Source organism: Protopterus annectens, chromosome 2.part0 (genome assembly GCF_019279795.1).
Source record: "Protopterus annectens isolate FY-2018-M chromosome 2.part0, PAN1.0, whole genome shotgun sequence".
NCBI classification, from domain to species: Eukaryota; Metazoa; Chordata; order Ceratodontiformes; family Protopteridae; genus Protopterus; species Protopterus annectens.
In genome coordinates this window covers 613396815-613407176 of record NC_056728.1, presented here as the reverse complement: position 1 = coordinate 613407176, position 10362 = coordinate 613396815, and positions in this window count along the sequence as shown.

Below are 10362 nucleotides of genomic sequence, written 5' to 3'. Positions count from 1 at the left end.
ATATATATATATATATATATATATATATATATATATATATATATATATATATATATATATATACACACACAGACATATATATGTATGTATATATATATATATATATATATATGTACATATATATATACATATATATATATATATATATATATATATATATATTTATATATATATATATATATATATTAAAACAGAATCTGATGTTCATTAATAGATCGTTCAAATATGTCTGTAATTGTTCCATTTTGTTGATTATTAGCTGGGGAACTACATGTGTGAATAGTTGTTTTAATATGTGATACTTGTGATGACTGCAGTTGCTTTAAGCAACGACTTTAACCATGTAGTTGCAGCTGTTTATGGTGTACTTCAGACAGAGTAGATACTGCTGATATTGTTTTTTTTTTCACATGATAGAGGTAATATGGGTATTAGAACTATGTGTCAGGCAGTTTAGCTCAATGGATTAAGACAATCACTTTATCTACTGTGTGACTCTCCGCAAGTTATTTAACTTGACACTGCTCCAGTGTTACCCGTCAGAAGAATTTTGTGATAAGTATGTTTACCTGATTAACAAGTGAATAAAAAAAAATGTGTCAGCCTATAGTCTTTCTGTCCTATCAGCTGATATTTCCTACTTCATGCTGTGGAGTCCTGCCATCATTTTAGTGCAGGTAGCGTACTGCATCTAAGATTTACATTGTCATGTTGCATTAGAGGTAAGGTGTGTTTTTAATTTTTCCTTAAGAGTCCAGTCTAGTAACATTAAGTAACAATCTCATACAACACAGCAGCAAGCATTAAAGCAATGCAACAGATGACTGTATAGCAGTAAAGTTAATTTTGTTTTGTACACAATGACTTTCATGTGTGTTGCTAAAAGGTTAAGGTTAAAATTAGAGTGAAGATTATACGACAGCAGTCGAACAACTTTGCTAAAGTTATTATTATACAGAGGGGTATTAATTCATGCTGTTCTTAATACTGACATGAAAGAGAACTCAGTGAATCAGGAAAAGCTCCTACCTCAAGACCTTGGGAAGAGAATAACCATTTACCTTAGCTCCTTCAGCGTTGTATGTTTATAGTATTCAATAAAGCATCAGAGATAGATGCTATTAAACCATTAAAATAAAATGAAAAATAACTCTCTAAAATGACCATTTCCAGTTGCCTCCTTTGTACAAGGCTTGCCCAACAGCTGCCAACATGCAAATCTAAATGTTGATTGGAATGGAGATTTCAGAATGCATTGAACTAAGGAAACTCTGAGCAGAGTTCATCTGTCTGAATCACGTTAACATTCATTTAGTCACAATTTTCCACAGTAAAAGAACACTTTTCTAAAAAGGAATGACAGAAACCAAGGACAAAATATACATTGACAACATGCAGAACATGATAGCCATTTCTAAAGTAATATATGGGTTTCTTGCCAGTTCATAAATGGCTTCTTAAAGTTATCCCTTGGTACTTTTCAGACTATTCTACAGTTAATATGGGTTTTGATATTTCAGAGTCAGTTTCTAAGATTTTTGAAGTCTGAACCCCTGTAACTTTATAATTGCAGACTTTAATAAACTGCCATTATCTTTCTTTTCAAATAAAAAATAATTTACATATTTTTCTAATTCATCTGAATAGATGGCCAGTATTCAAATCAGTTTGTTGCAGGCTACTTAATAAATAAAAAATCTTACAAAGAAATTCACATAAAATTAAGAAGCAGATGCTAAGAAACATGGTTTTGATTTGAATGACTGCCATTTTAAAACTGTGATAGTGATGATAAGAAAAAAATAAGACTAAAACAAACTCATTGTACTGTTGAACGGCAGTACATTTTGACATATGTTAGGATATGAAATTTTCCAGATAGTCACAAGTTCATTTCCACTGTTTATAAAATAAAAATGTAAGCCTGATGCTGGACTTAATCCTGTGGCTCTGAGACTTTAATAGTTTACTGAATTATTGAAATCAACATATCTTGCAGGTCTACTGATTTTAGCAAACCAACTTAAAACTCACGAAATTATAAAACAAACTGAAAACAATGATAAACTGCAGTAAAGCACAAGCGACAACAACCACAGCAAGTAAAAAAACTTTAATGATAGTTTAGCGCTTTCATTCCTTATCTGTCATGGAACGTCATCAGAACTACAATCTAATTCAAAACATTGATTATAAAGTTATTATTAAAATGTCATGTGATGGCGTTCATCCACTAGAAAACACAAATCAATTAATACAATTAAAAATGCATTGTGCATCAAAATGTTTCGATTTTAAAACTGAATTATTGGCGCAAGATTCTTTTTTTTTTTTTTCAATAATTTTTATTTTTATTTTTACATTAATAAATGTCACAAATAAAAACCATCTTACAACATGACCGTGTGTATATATATATATATATATATATATATATATATATATATATACATACACATACATACACACACACACACACATATATATATATATATATATATATATATATATATATATATATATATACACACACACATACATACATACACACATATATACATACATACACATACACACATATACATATGTTATACACTGATGTCAAATACCACAGGATATAGGTCATACAACATATCAATTTACACTATGTACATAGATGCTTTCATTGTTAATTCCACAGTTATATAGACAGTATATATATTTGTAATATCCAAGTTATTATTTAATATCTGAACTTGTATGTGTTCTTTGGTTCCATTATAGTGTATTTCTAAGTTGCTGTGTGATGAATTATGCTAATATGATGTTAAAGGTTTGTTCCCAAATTTCTCTGGATTTCATGTTTTTGTTTCTTTTATCTATTACTATTTTATGAGCTGAAAGGTGTTGTATAGCTACTTGTTTAAAAAACCTCCCAAAAGATATTTATCAAATCTAGCCATTTAAAAGCTATATACAGTTTCATTAGTAGGAAAATTGTTAAAAGTGTATCTGCTTGTTTTCTTGGGATGTTGGGTGGGAGAATGTGTAACAGAGTGAATTCCCAAGTTAATGTTGATGTTTGATAACCAGTTTTTTGTAATTGTACCTTGACAGAGTTCTAGAGTTTATAGACACATTTACAGCTCCAAAATACATGGATTAAGTCAGCTATCTGGTCCTTAAAGTGTGGGCAGAAAGGTGATTTTGATGTGTTAAATTTGTGTAGGATTGCAGGTGTAAAATATGCATTATTATTGATCATGAGCTGAGTGTATGCTAACTTTTTGAGGGGTAGAATCTTCAGTGTTAGATTGATTGCCTGGCTTATTTGCTGATCATCTATAGATGGTTTAATTTTTCTCCAGTAGTTAGAGAAGAGGAGGTCCTTCTGTTATTTGATTTCATTTATCATTTTATATGAATTGGTAATAGTTTTCTTTGTTGTGATAATAGTTTTCCAAAGCCTGCTACAAGTTTCTATGTCACTATTGGTCATAGTAATATTTTGGGGATAACTGCAACACAGTTCTTTGATTTGTCTTAGGATTATTATGTGTGATTTAGGGAGGTTTAAGTTGGTCCTCATTTCTTGTATTGAGCAGTTAAGGTAGGGATAGATATCTTGGATTGATTTATCTTTTAGTCTTGGAAAAGGGACTAAGTCCAGCATCTTATTGTTTATTTTTAAATTTGGGTTTTTATGAAGGGGTTGCAGTATTGTCATGGCATGTCTAAGGTTCAAGAATTGAAAGAGTTTTTGCACTAGGTTGATAGAATGTTTTAAGGGCTCTATAATGTTATAAGTTTGTATTTCTTTCTGCTTTAGGAATGGAAGTGCTTTGGGATTGAAACCTAGAGCTTTAATATATCTATAATATATTGTCACCCAGAGAGGAGACCAATTTTCCATTGACGGGTTATGTTCAGCTATTCTTAATATTCTGTTCGTGTTAATGATCGAGTAGTACATTTTAAAATCTGGTAGATTTAGTCCTCCTTTGCTTTTGGGGAGTGTTAATTTTGGATAGGAGATTCTGTTTTTTTTGGGTTCCCATATAAATTTTGCTAGGAAGGTATGAATTTGTTTGAAGAATTTATTATGTATTGTTGTCTGTGATGTCATGAATATATACATTAATCTAGGTAAAATGTTCATTTTGATTATTGATACTTTGGCCAAGAATGGTAGTCTTAGGTTGTTCCATCTATTGCAGTCTTGCATTATATTTTGCCATTTAAGGTTTACATTGTGTTGGTAGAAGTCTTTGTTACTCTGGAAAAAGGTGATTCCCAGGTATTTAGTTTCTTCTTTAATTTTTATTGTGTTTAACAATGGTATTAGTGAGATGAGTTTGGGTGTTTTTAGGGGGAAAATATTAGTTTTATTAAGGTTTATTTTGTAGTTAGACATAGTCGAGAAATGTTCAATTGCAACTATTATTTTGTTTATATCTGAATTTGGTGTAGTGCGGTATATGTTCAGATCATCTGCAAACGAAGTGAGGTATATTTTGGAGTTGTGTATTGATGGAGGATTGTGATATGTATTTTGTTTAATGTATAGAAAGAGTGGTTCTAGGTACAGGTTAAACAGGAAGGGTGATAGTGGGCATCCTTGTCTTGTTCCATTTTTTATTAGGATCCTATTTCACCAAGTTTTATTTATATACAGAGATGTGTATGGGTTGCTATAGAGAGTTTGGATGATCTGAATGAAGTTATTGGGTATATTAAAGTAGGGTAGTGTTTGGAGTAAGAATTCTAGATTAACCCTATCAAATGCCTTGTGGGCATCCACTACCATTGTGTAGATGTTGATATTGTATCGGTTAGCGTAGGATATTAGTGCATCTAATGTTAATGTATTGTCACTAGTCTGTCTATGTGGTGTAAAACCCGATTGTTCTGGTTAGAGGATTTTTTCTATCAGATTTTTCATTCTGTTTGCAAGTATAGAGGTAAATATTTTAGTATCTATATTTAAGAGGGAGATGGGTCTGTAGCTGTCAGGGTTTTTGGGGTCTGTGTGTTCTTTTAATATAAATATAGTTTTAGAGGCATTAAAGTGGATATCATTTATTTTATAGTTTATTATGTAATTCAGTGTATAGTATAGTAGTTTGTCTATCAAGGGGGAAAATGCTTTGTAAAATTCTGATGTGAGTCTATCCGGACCCGGAGCCTTATGCACTTTTAAGTGTTTGATTGTTGTAATAATTTCACTGATGGATATCGGCTCAGTTAATTTTTTTTGTTGGTCTAAATTGAGTTTCGGGAATTTCAGTTTTTGAAGAAAAAGAGTTCTATCTTCCTTTGAGGTTTGTAGTATTTGCGCTCCATATATTTGAGAGTATATTTGTTCAAATGTTTTAATAATGTCTTCATTTTTTGTGTAATTTTTGTCTCTGTAGCTTATTTCTGATATATTGGAGGCATTTTTGTGTTGGCAGATAATTCTGGCCAGAGCTCTAGATGGTATTTGAGTTTCTTCTGTGTAAGTGGCTAACATTCTGGCTTCATAGAAAGATAGGTTCCTGGTTTCTAACATATATAGATCTCTTTGCAGTTTTAAAAGTTCTGCTTCTGTTTGGTTCTTAGGGTTATTTATTAGTTCTTTTTCAAGATGCTCTATTTTCCCTTTCAGTATATGCTCCTCTTTCAGTTGTATTTTTTATAGTATGCTTTTTTGATAAACAATCCTCTGATTTGTGCTTTGGTTGCAGCCCATTCTATGTCAGTTGGTACTTGGGAGTTAGTGATATTTGTAAGAGCTATTTTTAGTATTGCTTCTGTTTCTTTTATTACATCCATTTTGGAAAGTAAATTAGGGTTTAATAACCAATTATGACCCCTATTCTCTAAATATATCTTTTTGTCCCAGTTAATGTTCAGTGTGATTTTGGAGTGATCTGAAAAGAACCTTGTATGTATAGTTATTGTTGGGTCCATGTTAATGAATATGTCAGAGATTAAGAAGAAGTCTATCCTTGACCACATTTTGTGGCATTGCGAATAGAATGTGAATGTCCCTGTTTTATCTGCACTGTTCCCATGTTTAAAATGGTCATATAGTTTGAAATCTTGTTTGAGTTCATTAAGGGCTAATGTGGCTTGTTTATTATGTGATTTGGTCAGATTAGATTTATCCTTTTCTGGGTTTTGATATGTATTCCAGTCACCTCCAATCACTAGGTAGTGATCTTTAAATTGGTTTAAGGTTGGGTATAATGACATAAAAAGTGTTGTTGGTTATTACAGGGTGTGTAAACATTAAGTACCATTATAGGTTTTGGAATTGTAGGACTATTAAATGTTACATAGCACCATCTTCCCTCCTTGTCAGCTTTGGTTTTAAGTATTTTTTCCTTAAATTGGTTTTTAATTATTATGGCAGCCCCAGCACTGTTTGTTTTCCCCTCTGAAGCTATAATTTGACTTATCCATTTCTTTCTGCTAATTTCTGCCCATTGCTCTGCAGTCAAGTGTGTTTCTTGTATTAGTATGAGGTTGGCTGTGGTTTTTAATGTAAGGTGTAAGAATAGTTTTCTTTTCTTCTTGTTTTGGAGCCCTTTAACATTCCATGATTCTATTTCCCACATTTATTTATTAGGTGTATTCCTTAGATATGCCATGTATATTAGTTTGTTTTGTTAGTTTTGTAAGTGTTACTGTGTGATGGTTTAGGAAAGCATTTATTTATCCCTGTCCCTACACTGTGCCTAACCACTATATCCCTTGACCAGGAATAATCGGGGGGAGGATGAAGGTTCATTATATGGTTTACTTTACGTCTAATCTTGGAATGTGTTTTCTTTTTAGATATAGATTTACTCCATAGTATCCCCCCTGTGTTACTATAAACAATGTGGACAAAGCTGAACAAACTAGTTCCCTCAACAAACACTGCTACTTAATATCCCTAGCCTCTTCTAACATATTATTTATACAGTGATGGTATTGCATTTAAGGTACAGCATGTATTGTTTTTGTCTTGTGACTAAATCTTTCTAATAGTATTTTTAAAACAGCATATTAATATACATTCCTCAGTAAATTATAGCAATATGTGTACCATAGTAGGTTCTACCTGAGATAGTCGACAGCTGAGAACACCGACAAGTGAATCGCGAGCGCCAGAAGATCGACAATGCAGAAGACCGACGTGACAGATGAAAACACCGACGCCAAGGATGCTGACATGGAAAAAGGCTGTGTAAGTATGCGGTAGTGACGGACGTTAGGGTGCGAGTAAGGTAAGTGTGGATATTGACGGTCTGTGGGGATAGGGGTGGGTTAAGTGAGTTAGGGTCAGTGTGCAGGTTAGGTAAGTGTGCGGTAGTGAAAGTCTTTGGGTTAGGGGCGGGTTAAGTGAGTTAGGGTTAGGGAGCGGGTTAGGTAAGTGTGCGGTAGTGAAAGTCTTTGGTTTAGGGGTGGGTTAAGTGAGTTAGGGTTAGGGCGCGGGTTAGCTGAGTGTGCGATAGTGACGGACCTTAGGGTTAGGGTTTGGGTTAGGGTTGTAGATAGTTGTGTATGTGAGGTTTAGTGTGGGTTTGTAAGGATTTTGGTGTGCTTGTGTTGTGTGTGTGGTTTTTGGACAGGGGATGTGTTTTGTTTGTTGATTGTTGTTATTGTGGTGTGTGCAGTGTATGAGGTTTCGTGTTTGTGTACCGTCGGTTATTTCGTTGTCAGGCATGTGAGGTTTCGTGTTTATGCAGTGTCGATTATGTGGTGTCGGTGATTACGTTGTCAGTGTTCTGCAGTTTCGATTATGTCAGGTAGAACCCCATAGTAATATTGTTAAACAATCAAGCTTGTCATTTTTACATTTTTCTCTCATTTGACTTCTTTTTCCTCCCCTTTACTTATTCAGGTTTTGGCCTTCTTTGGTGCCTATAGTGATGTTTTTCCACATCGATCTGTGTGGGTTATAAAATATATACTTGGCACCTATTTAACAGAAGTAGGAAGTATAGAGAGACAAAAAAAAAAGAAAAACAGCTTAGCCAAACAGTCCTTCTGCTATAATTGACATATTAAGGCTCTATTTACATTATCCCAGGATTGTTAGGTTATTTTACTAATTTCCTGAGATTACTTCTCTCCAGGATCTTTTAACACATTTCTAGTATTTACATAAAACTTTTAACAATTGTTTCCCTTTTTTTCCCAATATTAATCAATGAGCTAGCATAATTCTGACAGTTTATTTCTTGCCTATTATTTAAGGCTGGAGTTTCATTCACCTACACAGGACTGGGTGTACTGTTTTAGTGAATGGTTCAGTTCAACAGTACCTTATTTCTTCAAGGTTTTGCTTGCAGGTTGGTTGACATCTATGGTACAGCTTTCTTCTTTTAGCTGGTGCAGATCAATTTTCATTTTTCAGGCAGTAAAATCCTTTGGAGCTTGCTGAAATCCATTTTGTCTGACTGTTCTTAATGAAGCCATCAAAAGCCTAGGGGGACTGAATTTGCAAGCCAATATCCGAGATGGGAACTTCCTTCCTATATTCGTGCATTGGAAACAGCAGTTCATTTTTGGTTCCCACCCAGGCTGTACTTCCCTTTCCTGTGTTCCTCATGGCTCACATCAATGACCCAAGGGCCTAGACAGCAAGGGGAAGATTTCAGAGTTGGATCCCAGCTAGAGTACTCATGAATGGGGTCGTTTTTTCATCCAAGGGACCTTTATCCTTTTTTTGAGGATTTATTTCACTTCTGAAGGTGGAATGTGCTTGAAAACAGCCAGGAATGTCTCTTTTGCCTCTTTGGGGTTAGCAACCATGTATTTAACCTCTTTGATGTAAAAGATTAACTGATTTGGATATTTCATCTGGAATTTGATTTTTTTTTCTATTAGGAACCTGCAGTATGGAAATAGTAGTTGTCTTGCTTGTCTTATTTGTATTGGGAGGTCTTGAGCAAAGGAGATTTTATTATTATTCCAGGTGAGTGTGCCTTTTTTCTTTGCTGCCAGTATGATTTTATTTACATCTTGGTAGTTTAATATTTTAATATAGACAGGTCTTGGTTTCAGTGATGTTTGCATTTCCCTCAGGGCTCTGTGGGCTCTCTCTATTGTTATTTGCTACATTTCTTCAGATTCCTCTAGGAGGGAATTTATTATTTGCTTGATTGTTGGTATTAGATTGTTATGGAGTACAGTTTCAGGTATTCCTCTGATGATGATATTGTTCCTTCGAGATCTTGCTTCCAGGTCTGTTAATTTTGCTTGTAAGTTTTGTATTTCTTTGTCATGGGCATCAGTTTTTTGAGAAATAGTCTATTTTTATTTCATTTTCTATTATTTTGGACTCATATTTTTCCATTCTGGATATTATTTGGCTGAATGAGTCACCAAAGGTTTGAAATTGTAATGATAAGTCCTTTAATGCTTGCTGGATAGGTAATAAGGCAGATTTTATGTCTTCCAGATTAGCTGGCTGGTCTGTCTTGGATTTATTTGTATTTTTAGAGTTGTCAGTTTGTTTAGTTGTCTTTTGTCTTTTTGAAGTTGTGTCTTTCTCAGGTGAGGCTAGTACTGAGAATTTGGTCTTAGTTGTTGTTGTTTCCATATTATTTTCCTCTTTTGACATCTTGCTGTATAGTGTTTTACCAATCTTGCAGTCAGATGCAGGGCCTTAGTAGCACACTGCTTAAGCTGTTATTCAGAATTCTTAGTTAATCCTGCTGTTTCTGAGCTGAATCTGTCACTTTTTCTTCCTCTTTTGTTTGCTGGATGATATTAGCAGTAAATATCTACAGTTATTTCTGTATTATGAATTCTGCATTGCCTTCTGGGTTTGTTTTAATCCAGGGTATATCGAGACCTAGGTAATAGCAGTGCTCACATAACAGCGGCCATTTTGATTTGATTCTTTTAACCTGTTATAACTCATGGTATCCAACCTAAGTTGTCATTTTAGTTTGCATTTTTCTAAATGCTCATCTAATATATAACAATAACTAAAAAAAACAAAGTAATATGTATTAAAACCATTAAAATGTTTAAACAAGGCATTAGTGATCCTACCTTTTTTTTATGTCTAACAAATGCTCATACATTCAGTCTTTTAATTTTCTTGAGGTCTTCCCAACATAAAACGCAGAGCATGAATTACACATAACCAAATATACCACCTGCCTTGATTTGCAGGAACATTGCCTTTAAAAGTTTTACTTCTAATAATAAAATTGTCACTCATAATTATATTTAGGCATAGTGACCATCTGCCACATTTAATCATTCCCTGTATGTGTCTCATACTTTCATCTCTAATATATTTATTCTGTTCCAAATAATTTTTGAAAGCTTTATCATTTTTCATAAATTTTAATGGTCTATCACCATTTTTTCTTAATATGGAGCTATCAGTCCTGA